This window comes from Eulemur rufifrons, chromosome 29, assembly GCF_041146395.1.
Source record: "Eulemur rufifrons isolate Redbay chromosome 29, OSU_ERuf_1, whole genome shotgun sequence".
Taxonomy (NCBI): domain Eukaryota; kingdom Metazoa; phylum Chordata; class Mammalia; order Primates; family Lemuridae; genus Eulemur; species Eulemur rufifrons.
In genome coordinates this window covers 26009850-26028851 of record NC_091011.1, presented here as the reverse complement: position 1 = coordinate 26028851, position 19002 = coordinate 26009850, and positions in this window count along the sequence as shown.

Genomic DNA, 19002 nt, shown 5'->3' with positions numbered 1-19002 from the left:
ACTTCACTTAGTAGAATGGGTTCCAGCTCTATCCAGGATAATACAAGAGGTGCTATATCACCATTGTTTGTTGTAACTGAGTAGTACTCCATGGTATATATATACCACATTTTATTAATCCACTCATGTATTGATGGGCACTTGGGTTGTTTCCACATCTTTGTAATTGTGAATTGTGCTGCTATAAACATTTGAGTGCAGATGAGAGACCCCTTTTTCTAACACAACTCATAGGTGTCATTTAAAAATATCTTTACAATGGAGTCTATTCTCTGAGGCAGATTTTCCTCCAAAGTAACAGAATTGTTCCATGTGCTTCCTCTCCTTCTCCAAGAAATACACTGGAATGTTTCAGTGTTTTAAAGAGCCCTGATCCATAGAATGGTTTGTAAAACACATCCTTATTTGGAACAATTAATAATGGTGACCTAGACCTTCTCCATGTCATCTGTAGATCATGTTGCTGGCAGGGGCCATTCTTTCAACAAGCATTTTGTTTGACGGCAACCATGAACAAGTCGTCACGACTGTGTGAGGGGATACTTGGAAGAAAGATAAGATTAAAAAGAAGAAAGAAAAAGGAAAACAGAGACCCTTTTCTTGACCTTTCATAAGCACACAGTCTAGTATAAATAATTCTATTTTAGTTTGAGTAAGGGTCAGGGTGTGCAGGGGAGAGATTTATCAAATATCTTCAAATACTACCCATGTGCCAGACACTGCCCTGGGTACCGAGGACATAATAATCTGTCCTAGAGTGGAGGATCTGGGAAGGCCTCCTGGAGTCAGTGACATTTGAGCCAAGTTTTGAAGGCTGAGTAAGCTTTAACCAGCAGAAGGGAGACTAATTCGGTGAGCCCGGCAAGAGGGGAAATGTTTGAGGTTTGGGAAGGCTTCTCAAAGAGCTGGCGTTTCAGCTGGGTTTTGAAGGATGAGTAGGCATTTCCCAGTACATTAAGAGGAAGGAGATTATAGGCTTTAGGAGAATTGCTGAAAGGGTCTGTGAGGCTGGGCTTTCATGTGTTTGCCTGTGCGTGTGTGTGTGTGTGTGTGTGTGCACGCGTGCGCGCAAGCATGTGTGCAGAGGTTGAGAAGTTGGGAAAGTACATTGGGGCCAGGTTGTGAGGAGCATATGACTTTTGCAGAAGATAACTTGTGATTTTCTAAGTTTGTATTCAGATAGTGAGATCATCTGATTTGTATTTTAGAACAATCTGCAGTCTAGTAATAGAAAGAAATCAGTTGGGGAGTTACTGTAGTTACCTGGGAGAGAGGCGAGAAAGGCAGGAGCAAAGGGGCTGAGAGGAGGGAGTAGATTCAAGATATATTTAGGAGACAGAATGTTCAGAGTTTATTAACATAAGGGGCGTGGTGGGTAAGAAAAGGTGAGGATTGGGGATGACTTGGATGACAGAGCCCTTAACCATGACTGAGACTACACAGGGAGGGGAACAGGTTAGGAGAAGGGAGAGAAGGGCGAAGGAAGAGAGTGATAAATTTGGTGTGGGGAATGTTCAATCTATGGTGCTAAAAAAATGTGCGGGTACGGATGTGCAGTTGACCAAGGATAACTAAGGCTATGGTTTGTTTAAGGAATGCCTACCATGGGTCAGGCACTGGGCTGAGGAGTTTCCAAGATGACCTTATTTAACCCTGACAACAGCCCCATGAGCTAGAAGTTATTGGCTCCATTTTATATATAAGGAAACCGGGGTGATGAGAGTTTTGAAACTCTAATGCACTTAGCTAATTCCTGCATTATTTAGTCCTTCAACTAATCCTTTATCTACTGTGTCATTTTCTGGCTGCAAACTTTCCACCAAGAAGTTCTTTACCTTCCTTATTCCTCTGCCTTCTCCTGATTTCCACACGTAATCATAGGAAGAATGCTGCCAATTTGGAATGAGACATGTGATAGAACTCAGCTCTTCCACTCAATAGTTGTGTGGCCCTCACTTGTAAAATGGCTCCTCATTTGTAACATGGAGAACTTACAATGCCTAATTCTTTACTTCTCAAGTAAGCAGAAATGTTCTAACATGTATTTTGTCAGAAAATTTAGGAATACTAATTTTGAATGAATAAACAGTTCTAGAATGTGAAATTTGCATGATTTTAAGAGCGAACTATTAATATAAGAGCACAAGAACTTCAAAGAAATTTCATGGCTTCGGTGAACTGTTTTGAGCTGCTTCCTCAGATCTTCATGGATCGAAGTTCATTCTCCACCAGCAGGAACACTTAATGGGGAAGGCTGAGAATTGCCATGTGTTCTATTACTATCTAGAAGTGTTGTAGTTAGAACCAAATGATCCATGATATACCCTAAGTATCATTAGGAAAAGAACTTTGTACTAAAACTGTGGACAAATAGTACCTACATTTATTCTGGTTGTTGTTTTACTCAAACTTTCTCTGCCTGTCCTTCACTCAGCAGCTGATTTATAGACTGAACTTTTACTTGGGCTAGTCCCCAACAGCATTGGTACTGTCACAAGGTGGTGAACACTGCAAGTAAATGCATGTTCTGATTTGCTTTGCTCTCAAAGACCAACCTGACCTTCTCCTTGTCTTTCTGACTAGTTATGACTCACAGCCTAGCTGAACCCCTTGGCATCCAAGGCTGGGTGGGGAGTGCGTTTCTTCTCTGTCTGTAAAGATTTCCCAGCACCGACTGGTTGAGAATGGGGTTTGGCAATGGGAAGACCAGGCTCCATTGCTATGGTTACACTCTCCATGGATACAAATTATCAAGATCCCTCCATCCTCATGGACTCAGGTCCTACCTCTTCCAGAAGTCCTCTTCTACCATGTAAAAACAAGCATTGAACCCTTCACTCACTTCTTGGAAACTTCCCTTGAATTTCTCCCTATCTGGATCAACAAACTCACCTACATATTTCTAAATATCAAGTAGGAATTTTTACATTTAGAATCTAGTTGCTCAAATTTAGCTTGCAAACTGAATTTGTTCTACATTGTACTGTGTGACTATTAATGTACTTAAATTATAAAACAATAATAAAAGTAATATAAGCTCATCAAAGGAAACAATGAAAACTGACAAAAAGGAAGTAAATTCCCAGGATCAATATTTTGTCATGCTCCTTCCCAGATATAAACATTTTTTTGTATCTATTGATCATTAAAAAAAAATTGTCCTTTATCACATAGATAATTATATTTTAAGCTGAATTTAATTATGAGTGGGCTTCAGGGAGCACCTGAAATCCCTGAAATTGTATGTAAAATTGTACATATTGGCATATGCATTTTTTTCTGGGAAGTAGGACATAATTTCTCAGATACCCCAAAGAATCTGTGACTCCACACATTTAAAAAAATGGCAGTAAATTTGCACTATATATATATGTTTTTCCAGAAAAGCACTTTCCCTGGAGGTGTGGGGTCGTTGGTATATACCTCGAACCATGCCAGGGCTCAGCATTTTAATTTTTCTGTCTGCAGTGGATTTGACTGTCCTTGTAAAAGGTTAGGTCAGACTGTATCCTATAGCATGTAGCTTTTAGAAAACCATGTAGCAGTTTAATTTCCATATTTCCATGATTCTGTTAGATGCAGGTAGTGGGACAAGGCATGGGGGTCATTGCTCAAGGAAACAAAATGTGGGACATGTGGACAATCGGCAGTTCCACATCCTACAAGGCAAGGTCTGATGTGTGCTGGGATTAGAGTTCATCCTCAATATCATACCTATTGCAGGTATATCATTTCATCTACTTCTCCATCTAATTGTGCTGATGTAGAATCAACAAATTGTTACTGAATGCTTTTAATGGGACACAGGCACAATTATCATTTCTCTCTGGTAAACTAGGGAAAATGATAGTCAGAAAAATCCCTGTGGTTTTCTAAAGTTCTCAGTGGCAGAAAATGAGAAACCTGGAATTTGAACCCAGGTTTGGTGACTCCAATCCAGCAAGCTTGCCCCTGGATCATAGCTCATCATAGACACCTGGGTTTTTATTTTGGGGAGCAGTTTCCATTTGGAAAGGTTTATGAATGGTCAGTTGATTTCTGTAGGCACTTGGTGGTGTCCAATGATAGGAAATAAAACTAGATCCTAGATTTGGTTTGATCATTACCTCCTCATTCATGAGAGCAAGAAGCAGGTGCATAAGTGAAAAGAAAGAAGTTTCTTTACTTGCTCTGTATTTGAGATAGCATAAAAATACTCCTAGAAAACTAGATGAGATGAGAGGACCTAATTTTCTAAAGATTTATCTCTATTCTGAATGTTATGCTTAATATGCCATTATAGAACTCTTCCATTCTGTGCTTAGAACATTTTCCTCTAGTATTAATGACATTTACCTCTCATCACTGAAGATAAGTGTCCCACTGGAGAGAGAAATGGGCAAGATTTGTGGACTCTAACAAACTTGCAAAAGAGAAATGAGGCAAATATTTTATAACAGAAAGATACTAAGGAATTAAATTCTTGAATATGGAGGTAATATTGCTATATTAACAGAAGCTCACCTTTCAGATAAAAATGTGCTTATGACAGACCCAGTGAGATTTTGTAATTATCCTTATTATTTGAAGATTTGATTTATATCAATACAATTGATGAAACTGTTTAGCAATAGATCCCCAAATGCTGTACTTTACAAATAGCACATTAAATTGATTTTCTCATTTTTATATATTACAGTTTAAATGTTCCTCAAATGCTTTGCAGAATTTTGAAGATTTCAGAAGACAGGGATTTTACCCAGTGTAGTACATATACCCTCCAGTCAGGCTTCTTAATAGGGCCATACATTTTCTGGGAGAAACAATTAGTGTTGAATAATTAGTTACAGAAGGCACAAAAAGGTATCCAAAAATACCAAGGTAAAAAGTGTTGAAAATTAAGTGCAAATTATTTAACAAAGATGCCATATAGTAATATATTTTTGCAATCACATTAGATGTTTCATACCATTTGATATTTTTAATGTACTAGGTGCAGTTGCATATACAGATATATATATACACACATATACACACACACATACACACATATTTATTATACTTAAAAAAATTAACTGATATTTCAAATTATGAAAATTATATATATGATCATGGAAAAAATTAAAACTATACAAAAGACAGAACAAAAGTTCACCTCCTTATTTCTCAACCCTCAATTCTACTACCCAGAGGTAAACAGGGTTAAAATTTCCTGCCAGCAATGTTCACTGTCATGGGTGCATATGTCTTTTAAAAAGCTCTACAAATGTGATTATAACACTGGTTAGCATTTTGCTTTTTCAGTAAACAAAGTCTTGAGTGTCAATCTTCTATATCTGTACACATAGATCATTTTCCTTCTTTTTGGTGGCTGCATTATATGCCATTGTTGGAATGTATTAATAGTTACTTAACCAATTCCCTACTGATGACCATTTTGATGGTTTCTACTTTTGTTTGTTTGTTTTTTTCCTATTGTAAACCTATGTACAGGGACACTCATTGCACCAATATCTTTCCACACATGTGTGGGTGTAGGTTGGATGGTTGGGTAACTTCCTAGAAATAGAATCTCTAGGTAAAATGATATGTGCATTTTTTAATGATCTAGTTTTTTCCTTTAAGAAAATATGGCTTGTAGTAAACAGATGAATCTATACAGAAAGTGAAAAGCAAAAGTTCCTTTCTCAAGCTCTGAGCTTCCCCTATAACCACAGTTAAGAGTTTCTTCGTATTCTGTTCTAACATGAATATAGTACATATTTTATATGTGCATTTAAAAATACAAGTGGGATGATTCAATATGGGGTATGTTCACTTTACATTTGATAAGTACTGCTCTTCAAAAGATTGCAACAGTTATATTCCCATCAAAATTGTGGGTGAGTACGATCACGCTTTTCAAGCTTTGCCATCTGTTGGATGAAAATGGCATCTTTTAAATTGGCATTTATTTATTTGATTGACTTCCTCACTGGTTTCTGTCCTTTCTTGGCACATTCACAATCAGACATACGTATTTCTACTGTTACTTGAAACAAGATGCCTACTCTGTCCCTTGATAAGATGTTATATTTCCTCCCCCTCCATCAAGTTCCTTTGATTCCAAAAATGAGACCTTTAGAGTACTTTCACACCCCCCTTTCTCTATTTCCTTCCTCTTCCAGGTGAGATCTTTGAAGTCTTTTGCTTCTCTTCCCATTCATCCTCTGCTCTCATCTTCCAAGTTAGACTGAGATATTTAGTAATTTTAGACTAGTAGGAATCTAGACTTATTTCCTCAGATGGGATCCATGAGTGATATATTCTTTGAATCCTTCAATATATGTGCACATCATCCTTGCACCTCTACAGGGGGATAATATCTTGAAAGACTCAGGCCTTCTAAGCTTCCTTTTTCTCAAAAACCTGGGATGTTATTTCAGCTTCCAGTGTGGAGGATAAGTCCAGTGTCAGTCTGCCTCCTTTGTGAGTTATTCATTCTGTCTAAAAGCTGGAAGGCTTTTCTTTTTATCCTCCAAGTTCAGGAGTTTTACAGTAATGTTCCCAGGGGTGTGTCTTCTATCACTGAACTTGCCTGTAACTTGGTATATGCCCTTTTATGCTGCAGACAATTTGTTTCTGCATTTCTTCCATTTGTTTAATTATTACCTCTCCCTAAACTGTTCTTTTTTTCTCCCCTTAGAACTCCTATTATTCATATAATAGAAATCTTTTAAGTCTTTTATATTTTTTCCTCATAATTTCTATCTCTTTGTATTTTTGTTCTTGAGACGTTTCTTCCTTTTGGCCTCTAATTCACACCTCCACAGTGACCAGCCATTATCTTCTTCAATTCATCCACTAAATTTTTAAATGAACAAAAACATACTTTTAATTCCAGAAAGTCATTTTGTAACATAACTAAATGTCCTTAAGTGGTTTATTAATTTTTAGATAGAATTAAATAAGAGACCATCTAGATAGATGCTTAGTTTTTACTGAGACCCAGTGGAATTCTTAGGTCTTCTCACAGTTAACAATGTAGATGAAATCTTGGCCACCTAACCTCTGATTCACGTTTTTCCTTTCTCTACTGGGCTATTCACGAGAAACAGTTTTGATAATGTCCAAATAAATGCTACTCTGAAGGTCTGAAGGCAAGGTATTTATTTCTATTGACATTTCTAAAAGCATGTAGGATAATGTTTTAAAGTTCATGGATATATAATGGATATAGTCACGTGAATTTGTGCTATGAGAATAACTCTGGAAGGACTGCTATGAGGAAGTTTCTGATTTCTCTCATATACTCTCTCCTAAATTTCATCAAATTCCATTCTAATAGGATTCATAGACTGTGTCTCAGAATTGTCTCTGCTCCCTCTAGCAATGTCTTGAATCACGTCACATGATAGTTAAATGAAAACGATAAAAGTTTATGGGGCAATTATTCTCAAAGTCTCCTCACTCAAAACTAGTTTGTGTGTCTTTTCTGCCAGCCTCCTAATAATAATTACATATGAAAGTTATATTAGGCACAGTAGATTTAGGGTGTGGTAAAAGTTATTTAATGATGAGGAGGGACTGGTTATTCCAATGGAGTAGAATGAACATGCTTATTTTGGGTCCTTTTCCACTTGCACATCTGTCTTCTGGATTACTATTAATGTATTCTGTTTTTTAGCGTTCTGTATGCTTAAAATATTTTGTATCTGTCATTTGATATTCAAGGTATCCCACCAAGGTAGGGAGGAATATTTAAGATATTTTTCATAATTAGAAAATTGAAGTGTAAAAAAGATACCAAATAGTGTCTCTTGGAGCCAAGATGGAAAGCAAACCACTTGCTTTCAGGACGATTACAGCCTCTCTTTGATTTTGAAGCTCTTTAGTCAAGAAATAGAACACGCACTCCTTATTTATTTATTTATTTATTTTTTGAGACAGAGTCTTGCTCTGTTGCCCCAGTTAGAGTGTGGTGACATCATCATAGCTCACTACTACAGCCTCAACTTCTGGGCTCAAGCGATCCTCCTGCCTCAGCCTTCCAAGTAGCTGGGACTACAGGTATGCACCACCACACCTGGCTAATTTAAAACAATGTTTTTAGAGACAGGGTCTCACTATTGCCCAGGCTGGTCTCAAACTCCTGGGCTCAAGCTATGCTCCCACCATGGCCTCCCAAAGTACTAGGATTATAGACATGAGCCACAGCACTCAACCCATGCACTCCTTCTATAACTTTTAGACCCAAGTTATTATACAACTGGTCCCTTCCTACTCGAATCCACTGATATTTTCAACTCGTCCTTCTCTTTGATGTATTTATGGCATCTGATGTTAGGAATTCTACCCTCACCCTCCCAAAGCCCTTTCTTCCCCTGGCCTACATGATACCATGCTCCATTGAGTTTTCCCTTATCCCTCTGATTAATCTTTTTCTGTCTCTTTCATTGATTCTTCTTCTTCCTCTCATTGTCTAAGACCCAGTTCTTGATGACATGTTTATTCATTCATTCATCAAATATTTATTGAGCATTTATGATGCACCAGGCACTGTGCTAGGAAGTGGTCATAAAGAAAGTGGTATCCACCTTCCTATAGCTCACATTCTAGCAGGGAGACAGACGATAAGAATACAAACAAATAAAAGAATGACATTGTGACAAGTGAAATTAAAGATTGTGATAACTACAGTTAAGGAAATAAACAGGGTTTGGTGAAAGAGAATAATGGGGTTTGAGTCCACAAGACCTGCCTTAAATAGTATAGTCGGAGAAGACTTCTCTGAGGTGAGACCTGCAGCATGGGAAGGAGCTGCCGGGTGAAATAGGGGAGGGGAAGTCATCCCCAAAGAGAGAACAGGTGCAGAGTCCCTGAGGAGGAGCTGACAGAAGGTCCTCGTGGCGGTGACATAGCGAGTTAGCAGGAAGTGGGCATGAAAAGTACAGTCAGAAGGATAGTTAGGACTCAGATGATGCAGGGCATGGTAGGCTAAGTAAGGAGTTCGGACTTAACCTAAGTGAATAGGAAACCTTTGAATAGTGTTAAGTAGGGGAACAATAAGGTCAGAGAGCATTTTTAAAAGAATGCTTTGGTTGCTGTGTAGGGAATGCACTCTAAGGAAGCAAGTCTGGAAGCAAGGAACATGTCAGGAAGCTAGGGAAGGTGCTGTTGGTTGGCTACCAAAAGTAATCCCCAGCCTCTTTGCTCCTCTCATATTGTCTAGAAGCCCAGGTTTTACCTTTCCAACCCCCCCTGCAGCTGGAGTTTACCATGTGACCCAGATCTGACCTCTGAACCATAAAACAAGTCTGCTGGAAGGCTTCTAGAAAAGATAACTGTGTTTCCTGATAAAAGGAATGGATATGACAGCTGGGTAGTGCTGCCTCTCTCCCCATGGGCACGTGTCCTTGCTTTCTGCCTTTGAACCAATGATACCTGAAAGCCATTTTGTGACCACGATGAAATAAATGGCCAAGAAAGTGACAGAGACACAGATGTGGAGCCACTGAACAAACCCTGGAGCTATCTCGTTGAGACGTCTCGATCTAGAAACAACTTAATGCCTTTACTAATTAAGACACTAATAATCAGCTAAGTTGCTACCTGTAGCTGAAAGCATTTCTAACTAACCTGGAGGCTCTTGTAGGGTCGAAGTAAGGAGCTGATGGCTTGGACTAGGGTGATAGTGCTGAGCACTAACTTTATGCAGATGACTACCATACTTCATCTTCCTTTCTCTCTCTCTTTTGATTGGAGTTCATTTGCTTGCAGTTGATCTCCTCACGTCTAAACACTCCAAGAGCCTTTCAGTTTCCCAGTGTCTGGTTGATCCTTTCTCCATCCAATCTTCCCGTGACTATCAGGACAATATCAGGGTGATCTTCCCACATTCCTATTCAAGAACCAACAGGGGATCCTGGACAGACCTGTGATTCAGCCTTGTATTCAAGGCAGTCTATCAGATGAACCAACTCTGCTTGTACAACTGCACAGCTTTGCTAGTCTTCAAATACATACTCCCTACTTCAACTTTCGGTTAAACTATTTTCTTATGTATGCAAAATGCATCTATATCCTTTCTATGTCAAACACTTTGTTAAAACATGATGCTGTCACCTATGTTCAGCTAATTTAATCTATACAATCAGGATTTTTATCCTCATTTCACTCATGTGGAAACTAAGAGTTAAAAGGGATTACCTTGTTCAAGGTCAAAAAACTAGTAAGAGACAGACCCAGGATTTGAACCCATGTTCTCTGATTCCAAGGCCAGTGTCTGTTCTTGAGCTTTTACGCTGTAGACTCCGAATTGTCTCTCTCTGCGATGCTCTCTCTTTGGCTTTCTGTCAGTGCATATCTGTCTCTACCTTCCATCCCTTTCAAGAACTTTCTTGCAATTTGCCTCATCTGGGAATCTTTGCCATGTTTCCTCAGTGCTTTGAACATAGTTGGAATTATATCGTTACAGACTGTTTTTTATGATGGCAATATTCATTGCAATTGGTTCATTAGTTCCTGGTAATTCCATATCTCTATGGTCTATCTCTTCAACCAGATTTCAGGCTTCCCAAGGGCAGAAGCAAGCAACATATGCTTTCTTAATTTTTTGGTATTAGCTTTTAATAATTAGAAAAATTTAGTAGGTGATTAATTGGTGCTTGTCTAATAAATGGGTAAATGGATAAATAAAACAATAAGAACCTTTTGTTAAATCTATGTGTCTGGCTCCAGATAATTCTCTACATCCTTTGATTTCATTCTCACTTATATTCACAGAATCTGAGTCCTAATAAGCACCATTTCCTTGTTTTTTTACAACAAAAATTCCAACGTGTTCCCTATTGTGGTATCTTATTTGATAACCTTTCTAATTAGCATTACGTTTTAAACGCTTTTAAAATGCCCCATTACATATTTGTCCAATAGTCCACGACAGTTCAGATATGTAATTGCTGTTATGGATTACCTGGTGACCATCATTAAGTAATTAGAGAGACTTAAACATGTGTAATGCTAATTAGGAAAGTTATCAACTATGGGCAGTTAAGATAATAGGGAACATGATGATGATTTTGTTTTGGAACTGCAGTAAAAACATGGCTACAGGGAAACGGATGAATCTTTTGTGAATTTAGTGCTTGAGGAAGTAAGGAGTCATTTTAACAATGGAGAATTTGGCACAGCAGAAAGCGACTGTGTGACTCAAGCCCTCTTTGTGTCACTCCATTAATAACTGACTGTGACTGCCAAAATACTCTCGGGCTGTGCTAGGGGAGCAAAAGGGGTCAAGCCCAGAGCAAAATATAGCCAGAGAGGGCCCTGTATCTCCTCCTTTGGAGCACTCCCCCAAATCAATATCACTTTATTTTCAGCCTGGCTTTCATAGTCCTGCGATGTATTAGGTCTTTTACGGAACATGTTCTATTAAATGGTGTGGTTCTTCCCCCGCTGAAAAAATGATGACTGCTTTATGAAGAATCATCCAAGATTGCCCAAAATTCCTACAAAGGCCACTTGACCTTGACCATTGTTTCCAGCAGTTCTTGGGATGTTGGAGAATTGTTACAGCATAAAAGCAAGCAACAGGGCATGCTCTCTGAAGAAACGTAACATGGTTTTGGAATGCTTCATTTTTTAAAGAAATAGTATTTTACTGTTTCTAAATAGTAAATAGGTTTGGTGGGAGTGCTGAGGGCGTACACTAGTTGTTTAGATGTCATTTCGGAAACATATACAAAATGATATGTGAAACTTTGCACCTACACGTACGTTTTTCTTAGGAGAAGGACTATACTTTCACCATATTCTGCCGTTGAGCCTTTTGGTAAGCTGGAAGATAGACGTACGCTACATGCCAGGCACAAAGGAACAGCACCATGTGAGAGACTTACGATGCTCTGTTGTTAATGTTAGTAAAATATAATCATAGCTAAAATCCAAATGACAAGGCAAGCATTCTAATATCACAGAGCTCTTTCTCATAATTGTATGGCCAAGAGCTATGGAGACTTCAGGATCAGCTCGAGGTCATTATTGTCCAACAGGGGCCCGTTGGCTGCCTGGAGACCTCTCTGGGGTCTTGGGAGAAAAGAGAAGAGGGTGAAATTTTACTCCTCAGTCACAGAACGTTCCAGAGTCCCTTTGCCACCTTATGACTCAGACACTCATGACTTCTCTCATAGAGACAACTTTTAGGTAGGTTTGAGGCACATCTTCCTGGACCAGGGGTAGCTGTCCTCTGAAATGATTGTGAGACCAAGATCACATCAGTGGTTCCTGTGGACCCGTGTATGAGCTTTAATCCCCCCTTCCCCTCCACCCAGAGCTGGTGACCCAAATTGTGTGTTCAGACACTGAGCATGCCACTTGATTTTATTCAATCATGTCCATGAACACAAGTAATTTTAGGGCCTGGGAAATTTCTGTCTTCTTCATACACAGAATTTAGAATGAGATTGGTAAGGACAAGACCAGCATTTTGGCAAATGTTTTCTCTTTCAGGTGAAATCAAAGCGTCTTCATATATTGCCTCCCCCTCCCCAAATTGAGAGTCTGGCCTCCTCTATTCAAGTTGGAAGCTATTTTCTGGTTCATTCTCTCATTCTCTCAACTTGGCAAACATCTGTGGCCCGCTGTGTGTGCCTGGTGCAGACTGTGCTGAGACAGACGTGGGGAGGGCTGGTGCCCTGCCCTGGGCCACTAGAGAAGTAACGCGTTTCATGGGAAGTTTAATTACGTAAGCACCAAACAGCAACTCAAGGCAGCAATAAGGGAGGCGTAACAAGGCTGTTTATGATCATGATATTCCCCCGAAGGAAATGAGAGCTGAACTGAGTCTGGAAGGATGGCAGAGAGGGGCAAGGAGGACGTCTCGAGTGGGGCAATTGGTGTGAGCAAAGAAATGGAGTGAAGGGATGCTGTTTGTGTGTGCAAAGCAGAGGAAGGAGATAAAACTAGAAAGAAACGTAGACTAGGATTAGATCATGGGAGACCTGGAATTTTACGTGTACTTAAAACTGGATCCAATAGATAACGAAAATTATTAGAGAGGTTACTGATGGCTTGAGGGAAGAAATCTGACATTTGTAAAGCCCTTTTACTTATGAAAGTATTAATTTCTTTATAATAATAAATTATGAAATTATGAATACCTGGAGAGGTAATCTCAAAATTACCTCTGCAGGAAGCATTCCGATTTTTCAGTTAAGAAAATTAACTTTTAAAAACCTTTTTATTATAGACTCTTATGTGCCTCCTGATAAAAGTACAAAAAATCACCCAATAAAGTATTCTTGCCAAAAATAGAACTTCTATGGTGCCAAGTCACTAGATGGTACTAATAGTTTACAGGACATGAGAGAACAGGGGAGCATGTTAAATGATACATGAAATGCAAACAACAGAATCCAGAATGTGGGAAATTACAGAATTAAAAAAAATAGAAAAGTTTATCTTGAGAAAATTGGAAAATTTCAAACATATACAAACATATACGGAGAGAATAGAAAATAATATTACTATAATGACTCCTCTATGTATCCACCATTCAGGATCAACAATTATCAACTTATGGCCAATCTTGTTTCACCCATCCCCCACTTGCCTCCCCTCCACTAATTACCTTCAAGGAAGTTCCAGTTGTCAACCACAGATATTTCAGTGTGTGTCTTTAAAAGATAAGGAGTCTTAAAAAAATAACCTCATTACATTTGATAGTATTAGTATCATCATACTTAAATTAATAATAATTTCTTAATACCAATATCATCAAATATCCATTGTTCACACTCTCTTGATTGTCACATAAATTTAAAACAAATCACTTATTTTGCTTCAATCACAATGCAAATAGTGTCTATACATTGAAATTGGTTGCTGTGTATCTTAAGTCTCTTTGAATTTTAAAAACCTCTTCCTCCCTCTCCTTTTTCCCTTAGAAATTATTTGTTGAAGATTTTGTCCTTAGCGTTTTCCATTTTCTGAACTTCGTGGTTGTATCCCTTTATTTGGTGTACGTGTTCACTCTCCTTTGATTTCCCATGAACTGGGAGTGACGCCTGGCTTGATCAGATCCCAATTTTTTGGCGAGGATACTCATAGGTCATCATGGGTGGTCTGGTTGTCTCTTGTTTTACAGCTTATCTAATTTAAGTGACTCTGCAGCCAGGAAGCGGAGAGGCACTGAGTTGACGCTGAGGTCTCTCTGACCATCTCTTCCCTTGCCCTCTAAGATGCATCCAGCAGGGAAGTAGGGAAAGAATCGACTGGGTGGGAGGCTGGGAAGAGTGAAACTAATTCATCTCCACATTGATGTTCTGGACACTACACTGGGCAGCAAGACAGCCTGCAGTTGTAATGATCTAGGAAGGCAGTGAGGAGGGTGTGGGCAAGGGTGACAGCAGGGACTGCCGTCTCTCTGACGAGCGAGGTGCAAACCACAGGGTCTGGTAATATTTTGGTTCCTGCAGTTATGTTCAAAGAAGTCCCAGGCACTGATGACGCAGGAACGTGTAAGTTTCTGTGTTTTTTGAATACCCATCCGAACCCTTGGGATTAACAGAGGGATTGGAATTACCCAGAACTATTAATAGATAATATTGATGACTTAAAATGCTTTTAGTACTACTTTCTGCTGTCCCTTTTTCCAAAAAGGATTTGAGATGAAAAATTTTCTCTTCTAAATTGTATACTTATTTTTTTTCAGATAACAGCATCACATGTGTTTATTAAAATATACATACACACACACACTCTATCTCAGAAATGCTTAACATAGAAATCCCACCTGACGGATAAAATCTGGAAGAAAATCTGCTAAACTGTTAACTCTAGTTGTCTCTGGTAGCGGTAGGGGAGGGGATTACAGGAGCTGACATTTAGTGCTACTCCCTGTGTTTGGACTTTTTTGAGCATGGATGCTACTTGTAATTGGGAAAAAAAGAATAACCAGTACAGATGTGATTAAAAATAATTATGATAAAATGGCACCATATTAGGTATTATTTTACAAATTGCTTTTTCATTTAACAATATACCTAGGGAGATGGAATAGTTATTATACAAGCAGTTATGATATTTCTTATAACTATAATTATTGTATGGGCAATGCTTAGAAATTGTAACCATGGAAGTAAAAGATCAAAATCATACTTCTTATTAATTGATCAGTGGTAGGCCTACATAATTTAGTAGTACAAATAATTAAAATGCTGATTTGTTCTGAGAACCTAGAAGGTCTAAATCTTAATCCTGCTTTAAATTTGTCCTCCCTCTAACCACTACCTGGATTTAGCTCAATAGGCCAAAGTCCAGGAAGACCTGTGGCAAGTGGACTTTTTCAGGAAACTTATTTCTATCATGGGTAGAATGCTTGGCAATGGTTCTTTTTCTTTTTTTCATCTTTTGCTTCCATAGATTAGGAGACAGAATCTTCTTTCCAAATAATTAAAAAAACAAACAAACAAACAAAAAAAAAACCAAAAAACACTCCCCTGCAGAATGTCAAGGAGAGCTGTTATGACAAATGTATTGTCTTAATAGTGTGCAAAGTGCTCAGGACTTGAAGCAGGCACTGTGGTTCAAGCAAAAGTAAAAAGCAGAGTCTCTGCCTTCAAGTTCCTAAATAAATATTTTCCGAGATAGCCCAGTGCTGAGAAGACGCTGTCTTAATTTTGATGGTATTTCTGGGGACTGTGAGTCTGTCTCCCCTCTCTGAATGGCAGAATTGCCAAGTTGCGGGACGGTTTGGAAGTAAGGCTGCAGCCAGGGATTGATCACTGGGTTTCTGTTTGCATCTGCATATTTCCTCAAATGCAGTGCACAGGCCACAATGCAATTAAACACCCAAACTGCCAAGTTTAGTTTCTGCATCCAGTAAATCTCCGTAGGCCTGACTTGCATATTAAAGACATCCACTAAACACATAACATTGAAGTATAATCTGTTTACCTGTTATATGCACCCCTCCCAAGTATATCTTATTTTTAAATAATTATTTTAAAGATCAGACATCATAGATATGGAACTTAGAATATAATTATCAAAAAAATTACTAATTTGCTAATAATTAGCAAAACAAAAGCCACCCCGGAAACTGAGTTCAGGCAAGCATATTTCTGCCAGCTTGGATTTTACATGAACACATTATCTGCTATAGTTTTCTCAAATGGAGTGCCATTTGCAGATATCTGCCAAGCCTCATCAAAACAAACAAGCCCCTAGAATCGGAGTTAGCATATAAAGTGAGGGTGGACAGAGCAACAATCTTTTCCCCAGGGCTCTCTTTTATCAACCGGCCCTGCCCGAAGAATAGAGCCCAGTGTTTTATGTTTCAAGTGTACCATATGGCATGATATGAGGGCACTTTAATGACTTATTAGCATATTCTTCCAACTAGGCTTTCCTAGTTAACCCAGCCTGACAAAATCTGAATTTTAAAATATTTGCGTGAAACCTCCTGGAATAAACAAGACTCGTCATTTGTTTGCTTTTGCTAGTAGATGAAAGAGATGCCATTGATCCTTCATGACAACATTCATGGAAAACATCGGGTTGGCCACCTCCTCTCTAGCCCTTAGGAGCTGAAGGTTTTTGGAATGTCTGCAGCATTATTCAGACGTTTTGTCTCCCCACGGCATGAAGATTCCCTATTCTGCCTCGATTCTGTGCTTTACATAATGCTGACTCTGCCTTCTGTGACCTTGATCCTTCCTTCATGGGGAATGAGATTCTCTGGCTGAGATCTGGTCACCTGCTTGCCTCATTAAAAAGCCTTTTAGACTTTGGGGAGGACCACGACCCACATCAGGGCCTGGAGCTTGGGACTTCTCACTGTGGCTTGTCTAGGGAGGGATATGAACCTGAGGGTGAGTCACATTTCCACTGTGACTGCTAGGATTGTCTCTGTAAAAATGGGGCTGCAAGGAGGAGGCGGACAGAATGGAGATGTCCGTGCTACCTGATAGAGGAAACTAGCCTCTCTGTGTGCTGTTGCACGTGCTGTAGTGTTTATTTTTCTTTTCAGATTTGTATGCATGTAAATTTCTCTTTTTCTCTCTTTCCCAAGTCAATTCTTGGTACTTTTGTGAATTAGGGTGCTCTTGGTGGAGGTTGCCAGTGATCACAAATGATGAAAGTAACCATCCTTGGTGACCCAATAAAGCTTCCTTGTCATCTCTAGTACAACCACAATAACATGGATATGTGAATATTGATTTTACTTTTTTTTTTTTTTTGAGACAGAGTGTCACTCTGTTGCCCAGGCTAGAGTGCCGTGGCGTCAGCCTAGCTCACAGCAACCTCAAACTCCTGGACTCAAGGAATCCTCCTGCCTCAGCCTTTCAAGTAGCTGGGACTACAAACATGCACCACCAATAGTCTCTATATATTTTTAGTTGTCCAGCTAATTTCTTTCTATTATTTTTAGTAGAGATGGGGTCTTGCTCTTGCTCAGGCTGGTCTCGAATTCCTGAGCTCAAATGATCCGCTCCCCTTGGCCTCCCAGAGTGCTAGGATTACAGGTGTGAGCCACCACGCCCGGGCTACTTTATTTAATTTTTTAGAGACAGGGTCTTTCTCTGTTGTCCAGACTGGGTGCAGTGACATGATCATTCATAGCTTACTGCAGCCTCGAACTCCTGGGCTCAAGGAATCCTCCTGCCTCAGCCTCCCAGGTAGCTGGGACTACAAGCACGTATGACCATGCCTGGCTAATTTTTAAAATTTTTTTTAGAGATGGGGTCTTGCTATGTTGCCCAGGCTGGTCTCAAACTCTTGTCTTCAAGCGATCCTCCTGCCCTGGCCTTCCAAAGTACTGGGATTACAGGTGTGAGCCACCATGACTGGCCCCTTGATTTCACTTTAGGAAACATTTTTACGTTGCCACAAACCCCTTCTCCCTAGTTATTTTCCAGTTAGAGGTAGCCATGCAATATTACTATGGCCAAGGAGACATAGGTGGAAGTCTATAGGACACAATTTTTAGGAAAGCTTTTGTTTTCCTGGTACAAAGAGCCAAACTCTGTACGTTGCTTTTACTTTCATCTTCTTGTGTGGAATGCAGATGCAATGGCTGGAGGTGCTGCAGCTATCTTGTAATCATGAGATGACAAGTAGTAGGATAGAAGCCAACACACTAAATGAAACAAATAAACCCATACGTTAATGGCATTAGTACTCAGATTTTCCTCAATACCATTTCTCAGATTAGGAAACGAATTTGTGGCTGAGAGATTTGCTGATTAAATAAATTTTCTGACAAAGTCAAAGGCGATACTTCTTACTTTGTTGTGCTCTTACTACATGCTAGACCCTAAGCTAATCTTTTTTTACTTGCATTACTTTATTTAACCTTTACACAAGCCCTGTGAAGTAGTGCTGTGGACCGAAATGTATCCCCGCCCCACCCCCCCAAGATTCATATACTGAAGCCCTAACCTCCAATGTGACTGTACTGGAGATAGGGCCTTTAGGAGGTAATTAAGGTTAAATGACAAAATAAGGGTGTGACCCTAATTCAATAGGATTAGTGTCCTTATAAGAAGAAAAACCAGAGAACACCCCCCCCCCCAACCCCCCGCCGCCGCGCCACCAACCCCTACCTTATACCACAGCCATCTACAAGCCAGGAACAGAGAGCCCTCGCCAGCACCTGAACTGGCTGACACCTTGACTGGGATTTCCCAGCCTCCAGAACGGTGAGAAATACATTTCCGTTGTTTACACCATCCAGTCTGTGGCATTTTGTTATGGCAGCCTGAGCAGACTAAGACAAGCAGGTGCTACTATTCTGCCCCTTTGGCAGCTGAGGGGACTGAAGCACAGAAAAATTAAGTATTTTCAAGGCCACATAGCTAGTAAGTGGCACTTTTTCTTTCTTCAAGAGATGGTATCACCGTGGCCAGTATGTGGTCAGTCCTGTTAGTGAGTTTATACCAGATTGTCTCAATTTCTAAACGTAAAACAATAATATTTCAGAACTGGGGTTAGCGAACTTTTTCTGTCAAGAACTAGATAGGAGATAGTTTAGGCTTTATG